Source organism: Camellia sinensis, chromosome 2 (genome assembly GCF_055761805.1).
Source record: "Camellia sinensis isolate YWXY chromosome 2, ASM5576180v1, whole genome shotgun sequence".
Lineage (NCBI taxonomy): Eukaryota > Viridiplantae > Streptophyta > Magnoliopsida > Ericales > Theaceae > Camellia > Camellia sinensis.
In genome coordinates this window covers 20,077,832-20,093,003 of record NC_138962.1, presented here as the reverse complement: position 1 = coordinate 20,093,003, position 15,172 = coordinate 20,077,832, and the positions used below count along the sequence as shown (strand labels likewise).

The window sequence follows — 15,172 nt, the reverse complement described above, 5'->3', positions numbered from 1 at the left end:
CGCTCGAGCTAGCTTCCAAAATCAAAGGCTTCGCTCGAGCGAGAAATCCTTCGCTCGAGCGGTCTGCAAAACAGTAAAAATACTGGATGCCGTGATTTTACGCGCGATGGTCGCTCGATGCTCGCTCGAGCGGAGCCCTGGACAAAGGTGCTCGCTCGAGCGAGGAATACTTCGCTCGAGCGAGGAAGCCAAATCTGGAATTTCCAGATTTGCCTCCCAAGCTCAAACCAAGCATTCTACCACTCCAAACTCGACCTCTTGGGCCCAAATTCTGGAAAACATAACTAAATTCAATGTATAACAAGTTTCAAAGCTCAATTTATGAATTCAAGCCCCAAAGGTGAGTCAATTAAAACCACATTCAAACCCATTTTCAAGAATATGAAGAACATGCAAACATGCATGAATTCAAATCAATTCAAAGCTTCAATTTGATGCTCTAAGGAGCCAAATCTTTCAAAACATGATGAGTTCATGGTCTCTTGTAAAAATATGAGCATGCATGTACAATTTATGAAAGACAACTTCAAAACTTCAAAATAAAGGCATGCATGCATGAACTAGGCTCCAATTCAAGGCTCAAATCACTAGAGGCTCAAGAACTAAGCATGAACAAGTTCAAATACATTACTAGAAGGTTAAATCTCTTACCCAAGTCTAGAATTATAGGCAAGGAAGCTCAATTATGCAATCTATACTTCAATTCCTTCAATTTCCAAGCAAAACCAAGCCAAAAGAGGTGAAATCTAACTCTCTCCCTTAACTCTCTCCCTCTAGTCGGCAAAAGCAAGAAATGAGCTGAGCAAAATGTTTGATTCAAGCATACCAAGGCTCTAACATGTTATAATAAGGGCCCACTAACAATGGCAATAAGGTAAATAAGGCAACTATTGCAATTAACTCATTTTAATCTAATTTAATCATACCTAATCAGTTTTCAGACAATTATACCATAAAATCACATTAATTCTGAGGATCATGGAACATCAATCGGTTTCTAATTCGGCCGCCGATATGGCCTTCAATTAGCAGTTTAAACATATAAGTATGAACAGATAATCATACAGTCAAACAAATAGAATGCAATTTAACTAACATATACTCAATCAATTCGGTTTCCAATTTCAGTCAGTCAGTCAGTTCAGTACTTTAATCAGTTCAATTATCAGTCATAATCAATTCAGTTTAACGGTAATCGATGGTTATCGGTAATCAATCAGTCATAAGTCGGTAAACAGTATGAGGGTTGTTACATAATTGTAGTGTAAATTCTTCTTTTACTTATGAAACTTGTGATAACTATACAAATAATTCTTTTAAGAAGAATTGTGCTGACGTGAACAATCAATTTGGAGATTTAAGGGTGCGTTTGTTTGAATGGACTGGATAATGGGAGATTATAATCCATCGGACTATTAGTCCTGGGATACATTGTCCCGGGACTATTTAGTTAGACTAAATTTGTATCCTATGTTTGTTTAGTCATAGGATGTAAATGTCTGGATTGGACTATTTTTAGTTATTCAATATTTGTTTGGGATATTATGGAAAAGGATAAATGCTCAAATGACTATTTTATCATTTTTAATTATTTACTAAGTAATAGTAATATTAAACATAGCTTTAATATTTTAATTATTTTTAGCTAGATTAAATAAAAATTTGTTTTATTTTATTTTTTGCACAATATTTTAATTATTTTAATTTATTATTTTCAATTAAATTAAATTTATAATTTATATTTTTTATTTAATATATAATTTTAAATTAACGACAATAAAAAATAATTTTATTTAATATATAAGTTAAATTTTCAACAACACTAAAAAAATTTAATTTATAAGGCCATAATTTATAATTTATTATTTCTAAATAAATTTAATTTATAATTTATATTTTTTATTTAATATATAATTTTAAATTAACAACACTAAAAAAATAATTTAATTTAATATGTAAATTTAATTTTTTAACAACACTAAAAAAAATTAATTTATAAGGCCATAATTTATAATTTATTATTTATAATTTATAATTTATAATTAAAATTTTTATTTAATATATAATTTTAAATTAACAGCACTAAAACAATAATTTATAAATGTTCAAAAGACTATTTTATCCTTTTCTAATTGTTTGCTAAGTAATAGCATGGAGGGTAAAATGGACATTTCACAAAATAATCTCATGGGATACCAATCCCATGGTTTCTATCCCATCCCCCCATGGGATAGGATAGTCTCATATTTGTGGAACTAATAGTTCGGGGAGACTATTAGTCCGGAGCAAAAAAAATAAAACAAACAATAAACTATTAGTCCGATGGGACTAATAGTCCAATTCCACCCCCTAATCCTTCAAAACAAACGCACCATAAGGCTACTACCACCCACACACACACACACACACACACACACACAAAAATATATATCCATTGTAAAAGTGTATGTATTCATATTTTAAATATAATATCAATTTTTTATTTATGATTTGGGAAGTTTCTATTTTTAGAAATAGAAAAAAGCAAAAAACTAATATGGAAATATTGTTTGACTTATTTTTTAGAGTTTCAAAAAAAATTAAATGAAAAGGAGATTGAAATGACTAGTATTTTTCAAACTTTCATTATTTTTTTTAAAAAAGTTAAAAAATAAAAAATAAAGTTAATTAAAAAAATTAAATGACACCACTCACAAAAATTTCTGAGTTGCTATCGACAAATGGTATAAAGGATATTCCTATGAAATTGTGGTCTGTGGTGTGTACAAACATCATCTATATGGATTTGTTGGGAAAATCTTGCTGACATACATAGTTCGTCAGAGAGATAATATGGGTATATCTACCAAATCATATAAAAGATTGGGGGAACACGAGTTTGAATGTGTTCTGTTGTTGGGATACCTTATAAAACCTACCCCACAACTCAATATGCAGTGTCTTGGAGCAAAGCAGTTTAGGGGAAAAAAATAACAACCAAACTGTGATTCACAAAAACCTAACTCAAATAACTTAATCCAATCCCATTAAAATAAATAAGCTTGTTCAACCTAATTCCACAAAAATAACGAAAGCTCATTCAATCTTCAATCCTCTTCAAAAAAATTACCTTAATTCAAAAGACAAACTATCACCCAAGAGTAACAAGAAATTAAGTCCAACTTGTTTAAAAAGAAATCAAACACACAAATAACCATCCCAATTAAGTCCAACATGAATAAAAAGAATTTAACAGGATACACTCACAAGAAACCATCCAAATTAAGTCCAAGAGAATCCAGCCAATCATCTAAATTATACAATTAAACAATCCAAGAAATCCACAGTAAATAGAAACAGCTACTACATAGGCAACATCCACTCATCCGAACTCCAAAGAACCACAATAGCTTCATCCAAACTCCAAGCTTCATCAATCTACAAATATAAGCAAGAAAAAATTATTCAATAACAAAAAAATAAAAATTGTGAACTGGTCTCTTTGATGATGGTTAGAAATTTTTCTTGCACCAAATTCACTGGAAAGCTAAAGCAAGCCAAAGGTAGGATTTTTTTGCGCTATAAAAATTGTGAACTGGTTTTGACAGAAATCTTTACTCTTTAGTATCTGTAGTCATTTTAACGATAAGTAAAAGATGACATCAAGAAAGATGCGGACATTACTAACAATTTAGTTGTTCAAACAGGATACACAGTTAGTAATGCATGTGCAGCTGTGGAATCTCAAGGCCTATTGCAAGGAATTATAACACATGCTTAATACTTTTATTAAGATTCTAGATCCTCAATTAATGGCCTTGGAAAAATCAGCAAAAAATCCGAAGATGTTTAAGCTTCTCTTTATTGTGAAGATTTTCAAAATCAAGTTTCTGAGCAGGTTCTTGTGCATTGAAGAGTAGCAGGTTCTGATACATTGAAGAGCAATTCTTATTTCCAGTATAAATGGCCATTCCATTAGGAGGCTAAGGAATAGTCATTCTATTCCTGCCCATAATCATTCTAGCAACACTACCCTAGATTAAGGGACTGAGTGATATGTTGGAATCTTCAAGGTGGCTTATATGCAGAGTTAACAATGCAGTCCCCAAAACCCCAATGAAGCCTATCTGGAAAGCCATGTTGAAAAAGAGGAATGGACTTGATGAGGTTACAACATCAGTGGGAAAAACATATGAATGAGAATTGGTGATGATGTGATCTTGGGCTGAGTTAGAAGGAAGGATGATAGGTTGAGTGAAGCAGTATACCAGCCTGCTATCTGTTCTTTATGAGGCCAACATTTCAATCCCAATTGACCAGGGCAACAAACCAGTAAGCCTTAAATTGAATTATTATTTTCCCCATTTCAATGGGTTAATTCAAATGTTCCAAAGGATTGACCATAACTGATCAACTAAATTATCATATATTCTCATAGATTAGTTTAGTAGATACCTAGGGAAGTATATAACTATATGATACGAAAAGACCAAACATTCAAATCATGTTTCTAGAGTCTTTATGAGAAAGCTGAGCTAAGTGAAATTTTGAGGATTTGGTGGAAATGGCTAAAATGGCATGAACAAAACTTTTTTTTATGGCCAATGACACTATGTCCTGCAAAACTACAACAGACTTTGCATATCATATTGTCTTCCCACTTTAATCATCCAGTATTTAATAGGCTAAGAAAACAGATAAGAGATTTTTCTTGCTCTAAATTCACTGGAACTGGTGATTTAAAGTTCAATTGTGCACTGATTTTAACGAAAATCTCGACTCTTTTATCCCTTGCAGTCATTTTAAAAATTAGAGTAAGATTAATTATTTGTGGCTAAAAAATTGCATTCCTTGGAGAAAGAAATGTTATTAGATTCATAAACAATACTACTTTAAATTCTATCCCACAGACAAACGACATAGGAGAATTTCACCACGTATTGTATGCAAGCATAAAACGAGCTACGTGCATTGCATACAAATGATATTTCTCCAAGGCAAACGAGCCTTGAGATTTGTAAGAACGGCAATTCTATAAATATGATAAGATTGGAGAGCATATCTTGACATACATACATGCATGCACATGTGTTCTCTGTTATTTGACATGAAATTTGAAAGGTAGTTATACTTCTTTTGGAAAATTAAAATATTTGTTCAGCAAGTAAGATTTTTAGCCAAAAAGCCAATATAAGTTGTCAAATCATTTTCTATACTTTTATATATATCTTTTTGTAAAAAGTCAAAAAAATATTAAAAAAAACCTGTTAAAAAAAAAAATGACTGCTGGTCAGTTTGTTCTATTTCAGGAAGTGAAGGAAAGCACTGTACTGAGAAGTCAGAATTTTCGAACCTAGTATCACTAACAATGAGAAAATTTTGTTTTGACATGGTTTCGGATCATTGAAGTCACAAATATCACCATTTTTTCTATTTCATTCATAAATTATCATATTCGTCTATTTAGTTTCTAAAGTTTTGAATTTGTGTTTGTGTAGTCCAATTGGAGACAATTATACAAACAAACAACTGTTAAAACTTAATTTGATTAAAAAAAATTAATTTGAGAATTTGAAAATCTTAAACCATACAACAAAATGCTAATTTTTCTTATTATTTTGAATGAATTACAACCTACAACCAACTTAATGGGTGTTTAATTGTATGATTTAAGTTGTTCAAATTATAAAATTACCTTTTTTTTTTCCAGCAGTTATTGATTTTTACAATCATCTCTAATCGGACCACATGAAAAAAAAATTAGAAACTTAATAGACTAAATAAACGAAATTAATAGCTTAGAGAAGAAATAAAAAATAAAAATGTTGATAGTTTAGAGATAAAAGTGAAATTAACCCTTAAAAAAAAAAAAGAAAGGAAAGAGAGGGGAAAGAAACTACCAACCAACCTGATGTAAATGTAGGAAGATCTGAGAAAGATTAGTCGTTAATTCTTATTCTAATATGATGGAAGGCACATGCTTGACTTTGTAGAAGTCATCTCCTCCTTCTCTAACCTTGTCTATGAGTGCTTCAGGTACGTATCTGATCTCCAATTCCCGGAGGGTGGTAATGAACCTCAATCCTTTCGAAATCTCCTTCAATTCAAAGCATCTAATAATTTGTAAACAGAAGAGACAGGGCATGGCTCCTTGTTCAACCCTCCACTCCTCCAAGTTTTCAATATTCCAGAGGTGTAAAGATATGAGTTTCGAAAAACCTCCACCATTACAGCCGCCATAGCCCTCTCCTCCTCTTCCACCTCATCCTCCACTATTATTGCTGGATGGTGCTGCTGTTGTTGTTGGTGGTGGTGTAGAAGAACAAACCATCTCCTTCCCAATGTAGGAATTAAAACCTAAGAGAAGAGTCCTTAAGTTGGGGAACTTCTCCAATGTTGGCATTGGGTCTTCCTCTAGTTTAGTATTCTGCAACCTTAACATGGTGAGGTTTAGAGGGAATTGGTCTGGAAGTTTCTTAACCCAATTCAGGGACCCCCACAATGTCGATTGGTGAAGATGGTGGCATCCTAAAAGTTGCCTTAAAAGGGTTTGTTTTTCTTCCGTTCGGAAATCTACTATAATATCGAAGGATGAATATTGCAGAAGGCGGTTTGAATTGTTGAGGATTGGGGATTTCAACATCACGACCAAGTCTTTTTGGGGGCTACCAGACCACTGAATTTTTGAAGATTGTCAGTTTAGATAAGCATCTGACATCACACTTTCTTGCATCAAAGTTTTCTAGCGTCTCCAATTTGCTTAAACCATCCAATCGCAACTTACCTATACAAGATAGCTTGATTTCACTAGGAAATGGAAGATATAGATGTCTCAATTGTTTCAACCTCCACAAGACATTGGGTATTCTTAAACTCCCCCGTCCCCTTAAATCTAGGGTCTGGAGGAATCTCAAGTTACCTATAGAAGAGGGCAAACTTTTAATATCAAAACCTCTTATACTTAAATACCTCAAGTAAATTAGGTTTCCTATTGCTCTCGGAAACTTTTTTCCTTTCCTAGACTTAATTCTTTCAAGGTCTAAAACTGTAATCAATGTCAGGCCCTTGAAGAGTAATTTTAATTTTTGCCAACCATAACTTTCCAATTCATTGCCAAAAGAGTAAAATTGGTATGATCGGATATGGTGGTGATTCTTCATTTCATGTTCAAATAGGGGAATAACATTTCCGCTTTCTATAGAGTTGGCATCACGGTCACCCAAATAGTGCACGGCAAGTCAGCGAATTGATGTTAATAGTGATGATGATGAAGGCAGTGCAAAGTCTGTCCACGCGAGTTGATGATCAAAGGCTTTAATGCGAACAATCTTGAGAAAATTCTCCTCTTTGGCCTTCAACAAGCATAAGTCTCTCATGAGATCGTGGAGGCGAAAAAGTTTAATCCTTTTTTCTGAAGCTTGTTAATTGGACTTGAACCATGCATCTCTGGACTAACTCACCCAAGTAACTCATTCCAACATCCAACATTGTTTTCTCTCTTACTTCTCCTACTCGTGTTGGTGACACAATGCCTTCAGCCATCCACATTTGAATCAGTTTTTTTGTACGAATATCATGATCTTCAGGAAAATGGCTCAAATACAAAAAACACGCCTTAAGATGGTAAGGCAAGTCTTGGTAGCTAAAGGTTAAAATTTCTGTTATTGGGACTCCTGTTCAGCCTTTGCCCTTACCTAAGTCATAACTAATGTTTTCACTCACCTTCTCCCAGTCCTCCTGTGTGTATTTTGTTGCCAAAAGTCCTCCTAATACCACAATCGCCAATGGAACACCACCACAATGCTTGACCATTGTCGTCCCTAACTCAATCATTTTTGTTTAATGTGAATCCTGCAAAATTAGAGGGGAAAAAGATGCATCTGTTGGTAAGTTTGTACTAGTCTATATGGACAGTGCTTATATAAACAAAAAATAGCAATGTGTATCTATATTAAAAATAGTAAAGGAAAATTATCAATAGGTCCTAGGGAGACTTACGCGTAGGTGCTAATAGGTGGATTTATTGTCTAATAGATCATATAATAATTAATAATGTTTTTCATTAAACACTATTAAAAAAAGTCACTAATTGTTAATTTTCAGTAACAGTTTAAAAATTTTCTCACAAAAATGTCACTAATTATAAGTTTTAGCGACAATTTAAAAAAAATTGTTACAAAAAAAGGTCACTAATTTTCAACTTTCAATGACAATTTGAAAAATTCGCGTGCTGCATCAGTAACTCATTACCATCTGGGTGAAATTGCCACAACATGGGCGTTCTTCCTAGCAAGAATTATTGAAGTAGGATAATGGCTAAGAGGATTTAAAAAGCATTATGGCATTAAGATTTCCAAGGTTTAGCCAAGGCTTAGCTCAGGACCTCATTACTCGTCGTATTTGGTTTGGTATTACTACTGTACATGACTTCGAGAGTCAATATGATATTATTGAGGAACGTCTTTATCAGAATATTTTTGTTTCTCACTTTGGGCAATTAGCAATAATTTTTCTGCGATCACAAAAAAGTCACTAATTATAAGTTTTAGCGACAATTTATAAAAATCATGTCAAAAAAAATCACTAATTGTTAATTTTTAGAGACATGTAAATTTTTTATTTAATTTTAAAATATTAAGTAACAAATTGTAAATTTTTTTATTTTATTTTAATAAATATGTATTGATAAAAGAACCCATCTGTTTTTTCATTATTATATCTTTTGAAAGAATCTTGAATATTTGCCTAACATAAAAAAAAAGAAAAAGAAAAGAAAGAAGAAGGTTATTTCACAACATATTTAACTAAATAGGTCCAATTTTTTTTAATGAAAAGTTACAACAAATAAATATAAAAATTATAATCCTAAAACTAACTTATAAATGATACCAAACAAAACCAAAAGTGGTTGGGAGAGATGCAAAAATTAAGATAATATATATAGTCTATTGTGGGGATATATTTTCTGAGTACCAACACGTGGCAAGGTGACACCGACGTGTCAGCCGAGGTGCCACGTGTCCTGGTCGTGACGCCGAGGTGATCTCGGCAAGGCCGAGATTATCTCCGAAGATATCGAAATTCGAGATAAGTGGATAAGGGACAAGAGTTCTAGAATGAAAAGGGAACTCAACCTGGATGAGGGACAAGAGTCCTAGAATGAGAGAAGACTTCAGTTTGTATTAAGATAAGACTCTTAGAGAGTTTATCTTAATCTTACTGGGAGTCCAAGATTAGCAGTAATCCTGAGTCCATAGAAGTTAGGCTTCTATTGGGACTAGGTTTATGTTGACTATAAAAGAGAGGCACCCCCATGGGTCTAAGGTATGCTTTTTAGGCTCAAGCTTGTGAGTTGAATAATTGATTATCTTTGAGACATATACTGACTTGATCGTCGAAGTGCCCCCGAGTGGACGAACCACCGCGGAATTCTTATATTTCTGTTGCAGGTCAGTCAGGTGCCATCTATTCTGCCAGTGCTCTCCAGCTGAATTACTGAGTTGGTAGTGTGGTCGGAAAATTTTCCACACAATTTGGTGCCGTCTGTGGGAAAAAAAGAAGAATAGATAGCCAATGACGAACATAAGGATCAGACTGGAGACAACGCTTCTGCTGGGAATGGGAGATCTATCAACCTCGACGTTGAAGGGGATAATAGCAACACAGAAACTCGTGACCAGAGTCACGGAATGAAAGACGTCGGCCAGGAAGGTGATGCACCAAAGACAACAGATCGAAACGGATACTACAACGAAGATGACCTCTAGGTATGGAATGATAGATACCTGCGGAGGAACGAAGACCCTTCCAGAAGGGATGAAAAGACAGGGGGCATGAGCGCTCCCAAGGAGATAACATTCAAGTATAGAAGAACTCATCTTGAGTGAGCAGATCCCGGATTCTAGATCCTGGATCCCGGATCCGAGAAGACATGATCTCAGCCTAGACAAGTAGGCCCGAGAAGACGAGAGCTCAACCTAAGTGAGCAGATCCTGGATTCCAGATCCCGGATCCTAGAAGACATAATCTCAGCCTAGATGAGTAAGTCCGAGGAGAGAAGAGCTCAACCTGAGTAAGCAGATCCAAGATTCTAGCAGACAAGATCTCGACACTTAAGTCCGAAAAGAGAAGAGCTCAGTGAGCAAATCTCAGATCCCAAAAGATAAAAAAGAAAACACACAAGGTTGGACTGCAGTTAGCCAGGTTGAAGACCTTTTATAAGGTTCACAAAGGAGTATGTGGAAGCCATGCAGGGGGCAGAGAGAAGAAGAATATGTTTACCACTTGTTGAAATTTGTAGCAATTTACAAGTTGGTTAAACCGATATGATGTTTACCACTTGTTGAAATTTGTAGCAATTTACAAGTTGGTTAAACCGAGATGATGTTTACCACTTGTTGAATTTTGTAGCAATTTACAAGTTGGTTAAACCGATATGATGTTTACCACTTGTTGAAATTTGTAGCAATTTACAGGTTGGTTAAACCGATATGATGTTTACCACTTGTTGAAATTTGTAACAATTTACAAGTTGGTTAAAATCGAGATGATGTTTACCACTTGTTGAAATTTGTAGCAATTTACAAGTTGGTTAAGCCGAGATGATGTTTAACACTTGTTGAAATTCTGTGTGAATTTGCAAGTTGAAGTTAAACCGAGATCAAATTTAACACTTATTGAAATTCTGTGTGAATTTACAAGTTGAAGTTAAACCGATGTGATATTTAAAAACTTGTTGAAATTCTGTGTGAATTTACAAGTTGAAGTTAAACCGAGGTCATGTTTAACACTTGTTGAAATTCTATGTGAATTTACAAGTTGAAGTTAAACCGATGTGATATTTAACACTTGTTGAAATTCTGTGTAAATTTACAAGTTGAAGTTAAACCGATGTGATATTTAACACTTGTTGAAATTCTGTGTGAATTTACAAGTTGAAGTTAAACCGAGATGATATTTAACACTTGTTGAAATTCTGTGTGAATTTACAAGTTGAAGTTAAACTGATGTGATATTTAACACTTGTTGAAATTCTGTGTGAATTTACAAATTGAAGTTAAACCGAGATGATGTTTAACACTTGTTGAAATTCTGTATGAATTTACAAGTTGAAGTTAAACCGATGTGATATTTAACACTTGTTGAAATTCTGTGTGAATTTACAAGTTGAAGTTAAACCGAGGTCGTATCGGAAGAAGATTAGTTTAAACACTTGTTGAAATTCTGTGTGAATTTACAAGTTATAATTAAACTGAGGTTATGATAAAGGAAGATGGTTTAACACTTGTTGAAATTTTGAAAAAAATTTACAAGCTGAAGTTAAGCCGAGGTTATGATAAAGGATGATGGTTAAACACTTGTTGAAATTTTTGAGAAAAATTTACAAGTTAAAGTCAAGTTCAAGCAATATCTGCGTACTTGCCGAGACTACCAGGTTGTCAAAACTTGAAATATGGAAAACTGAAGTCTTGATAGAAGACATTGAGAAAGTGACAAGTCCTAAGCAACACTTGCGAAAATATTTGTTACTATATTTTCAAGTGTTAGGACAAGGCTGAGATGAGCAAGATTAGAAGTTGTGATAGAGGTATTTTACCCGAAGAGATTGCACAGTCAAGGTGTACTTTGAAGACATGCAAATTATTCTAAGTATAGAATCATACAAGAGTAGAAAAAAGAAGACATACATTCAAAGAAGAAATCAGAGAAATGCATTTAAAGAAAAAAGAAGGCACTTCGGCCTGAATATTGAAAAATAAATTATTCAGACTACAAAAATGGCACGTCGACCGGATTAAAAGCATACAAAGACGGACAAAGTACAAGGTACAAGGTACAAGGAGTAAAAGAAGGAAACAAAACTACTCAGCATCAATGGCAGGATATAGAAGACAGTTGAGAAGACTTCTTAGCAGCCTTCTCGGCCTCGAGCTCAGCATCGATCTCCCGAAGAGTTTGATCAAGGCTCTTCTCGGCGATTGGCACCTCGAAGTTTGAAGGCAAGGATTGAAAGCAAGAATCTGGAAAAAAGACACAGAAAACAGAAACAAGAATGTAATTCGTAATCAAGAATGGTGATGAAGCTATTAGGAAATCAAGACAAAAAGATTGCACAAGTGTGTCAAGCCAAGAATAGTGGCAGAAATCAACAGATGTGTGAACAGTGTGTATTCAAGAAGATGATTTGGAAATAACGGGTAAAACAACAATGGTGATTAACAATGAAGCAGAGCTTCTTGGAAAGCAACAAGAAATAAAACCAGGAGGAACGGTGGCTTACCAGAAAGAGGGAAGCCGGAATGAGAATTGTCAAAGTCTGACGACAATGACAAAATGACGTAAGCTTCGCCGGAGGAGAGGAACGAAGACAGTTGCAGAAGCTTGAAAGTTTGGAACAATGACGGATTTAAGCAAAAGAGCTAGAAAGAGAAAAAGTCAGAGGATTGAATGAAAAAAGAGAAAAATAGTCAAGAAGACGACAAAGTTCAAGAATAAACCCAAGTGCACAAGCACTAAGTAAGTATGTGAAGAACAAGAAAGTAATGACCCAGACACGATGCTAGCAATAGAAAGCGGATATGACAAGAACAATGCCAGGCATTCAAACAATTCAAAACTTGAAGACAGACGAAAATAGAAGGCAACAGATGGCAAGTAAACAGATTCAGAAGAGTTATGAAAGATTGAACTTAATAGCAAGTAAAGAGTTTATGAACCTACAAAGTGAAATGAACGCCGATATGAAAATCGCCGGAGTCAAATAGATGACTGGAAATCGGGAACTCACCAGAGAGTGTGAGTGGAGCAGTTGCAAAGCTCTTGGAGTTTACGAATTAATGGAACCAAAACCTCGGCTAGGAGGTGCGATTTCAAGCAGCTTGGAAAGCATGAAACTTGATTCTTGACACCAGTGGATAGTAAAGTCCAGGGAACTTTGAGGTCGGCGAGTTTGATCTCGGACAGAGGGGCACAGATGAACGAACAGTGTAGGTTCCATCACCTCAGAATGCCGAGGTAATAGAACCTAGGGGGCAGTTGTGGGGATATATTTTCTGAGTACCAACACGTGGCAAGGTGACACCGACGTGTCAGCCGAGGTGCCACGTGTCCTGGTCGTGACGCCGAGGTGATCTCGGCAAGGCCGAGGTTATCTCCGAAGATATCGGAATCCGAGATAAGTGGATAAGGGACAAGAGTCCTAGAATGAAAAGGGAACTCAACCTGGATGAGGGACAAGAGTCCTAGAATGAGAGAAGACTTCAGTTTGTATTAAGATAAGACTCTTAGAGAGTTTATCCTAATCTTACTGGGAGTCCAAGATTAGCAGTAATCCGGAGTCCATAGAAGTTAGGCTTCTATTGGGACTAGGTTTATGTTAGCTATAAAAGAGAGGCACCCCCATGGGTCTAAGGTATGCTTTTTAGGCTCAAGCTTGTGAGTTGAATAATTGATTATCTTTGAGAGATATACTGACTTGATCGTCGGAGTGCCCCCGGGTGGACGAACCACCGCGGGATTCTTATATTTCTGTTGCAGGTCAGTCAGGTGCCATCTATTCTGCCAGTGCTCTCCAGTTGAATTACTGAGTTGGTAGTGTGGTTGGAAAATTTCCCACACATCTATAATACTAATGTATAGGCACTAATTATAGGAAAAAAAGTGATTTGTAAATAAAAAATTCATGCAAAAAGTTCTACAAGAATAATGTGATAATGACATTTTAAAAATTGTAAATCACTTTAAAAGGTTTTTTTTAATTTAAAATGCATGAACATAAATTTGCCATGTTATCCAGAACGAAATTTTTATAAAAATTTGATGTTTGTATATCATTACTCATTATAGAATCAATTACTGAGGTCATAAACAACTTTCTGTTATGGGTTATCTTTTCTTGTATTTGGTATAAGTATTTCCTGTGTATCATAATTTCAACCTCCCCCCCCCCCTCCCCCAAAAAAAAATTGCTATAATATAATTATTTTTTTCACTATTTCACTTAATTGCAATTTCTCCAATCACATTCCATTGTACCAAAGAAAAAAATAATGACCACTTGGGTTGCAACTTGTTAATTTATACCACAATACAAATGGATTAATTAAAATGGCATTGATTTTTTTTTTTCTTTTTTATTCCCTTTCAACAGATCAATTCAAATGTGTCAAATGATTGGCCACAAATAGATATTAATGTTTATAATGAATACCATTTATTTGAAAATATTTTTTAAAGTAAAAATTATAATCTCAAAAACTAACTTATAAATTATATCAAAAGAAACCAAAGTGGTTGGGAGAGATGCAAAAATTATATATATATATATATGATTAATATTAAGATGATATATACAATACTAATGATGCAAAAAGTCCTACAAAATAATGTGGTAATGACATTTTAAAAATTATAAATCACTTTAAAAAGTTTTTTAATTTAAAATAAATGGACATAATTTTGCCATGTCCAGTGCAAATTTTTTATATAAATTTTATATTTATATATCATCATTTATTATAGAATCAATTACTGAAGTCATAAACAACTATCTGTTATGGGTTACATTTTCTTATTTTTGAAAAAAAAAAATTCAACTATAATCACTACAACAAAACGCACTTTTGGCAACTAAATTTGGCAATTAAAAAAAAATTAGTCGCCAAAACTTGTGAAATTGGCGACCAAATTTTTTTTAGTTGGCAAAAGTACAGCTACTAATTTTTTTTAGTCGGGAAATATTGATTATTAGTGACTAAAAAAATTTAGTCGCTAAAAATGGTACAATTGGCGACTAAAAAATATTTTAGTCACTATATATATAGTTTTGGCTACTAAAATTTTTTTGTCGGCAAATGAAAAACAAAAATTTATTTTCAAACTTTTGGCGACCAAAAGTTTGGTCTCCAAAAATTTATTTTCAGCGACTAAAAAATGTTTTAGTCACTGTATAGCTAGCTTTGGTTGCTAAAATTTTTTTGTTGCCGAATAAAAAATAAAAATTTACTTTTTATCTTTGGCGACCAAAAATTTGGTCGCAAAAAAAATATTTTTAGCGACTAAAAAATATTTTAATTGCCACAGAATTAAAATATTTGGAGTGATTTATAAAATTAATTAGCGACCAAAATATTTAGTCACCAAATTATTACTTTTAGTGACTAAAATAATATTTAGTCGTTGTTAATTAAGATTT

General features: G+C 33.8%; 1 long non-coding RNA gene across 1 annotated transcript; it reads right to left on the bottom strand.

Moving 5' to 3' along the window:
* Positions 1-3,141: 3,141 nt before the first annotated feature.
* On the bottom strand, positions 3,142-6,653 carry LOC145806672 (uncharacterized). Its single transcript, XR_014350057.1, has 2 exons — positions 5,888-6,653; positions 3,142-3,417 (listed from the first exon to the last, which is right to left on the bottom strand). It is a non-coding gene; the product is annotated as an uncharacterized LOC145806672 (long non-coding RNA).
* Between the last annotated feature and the right edge of the window lie 8,519 nt (positions 6,654-15,172).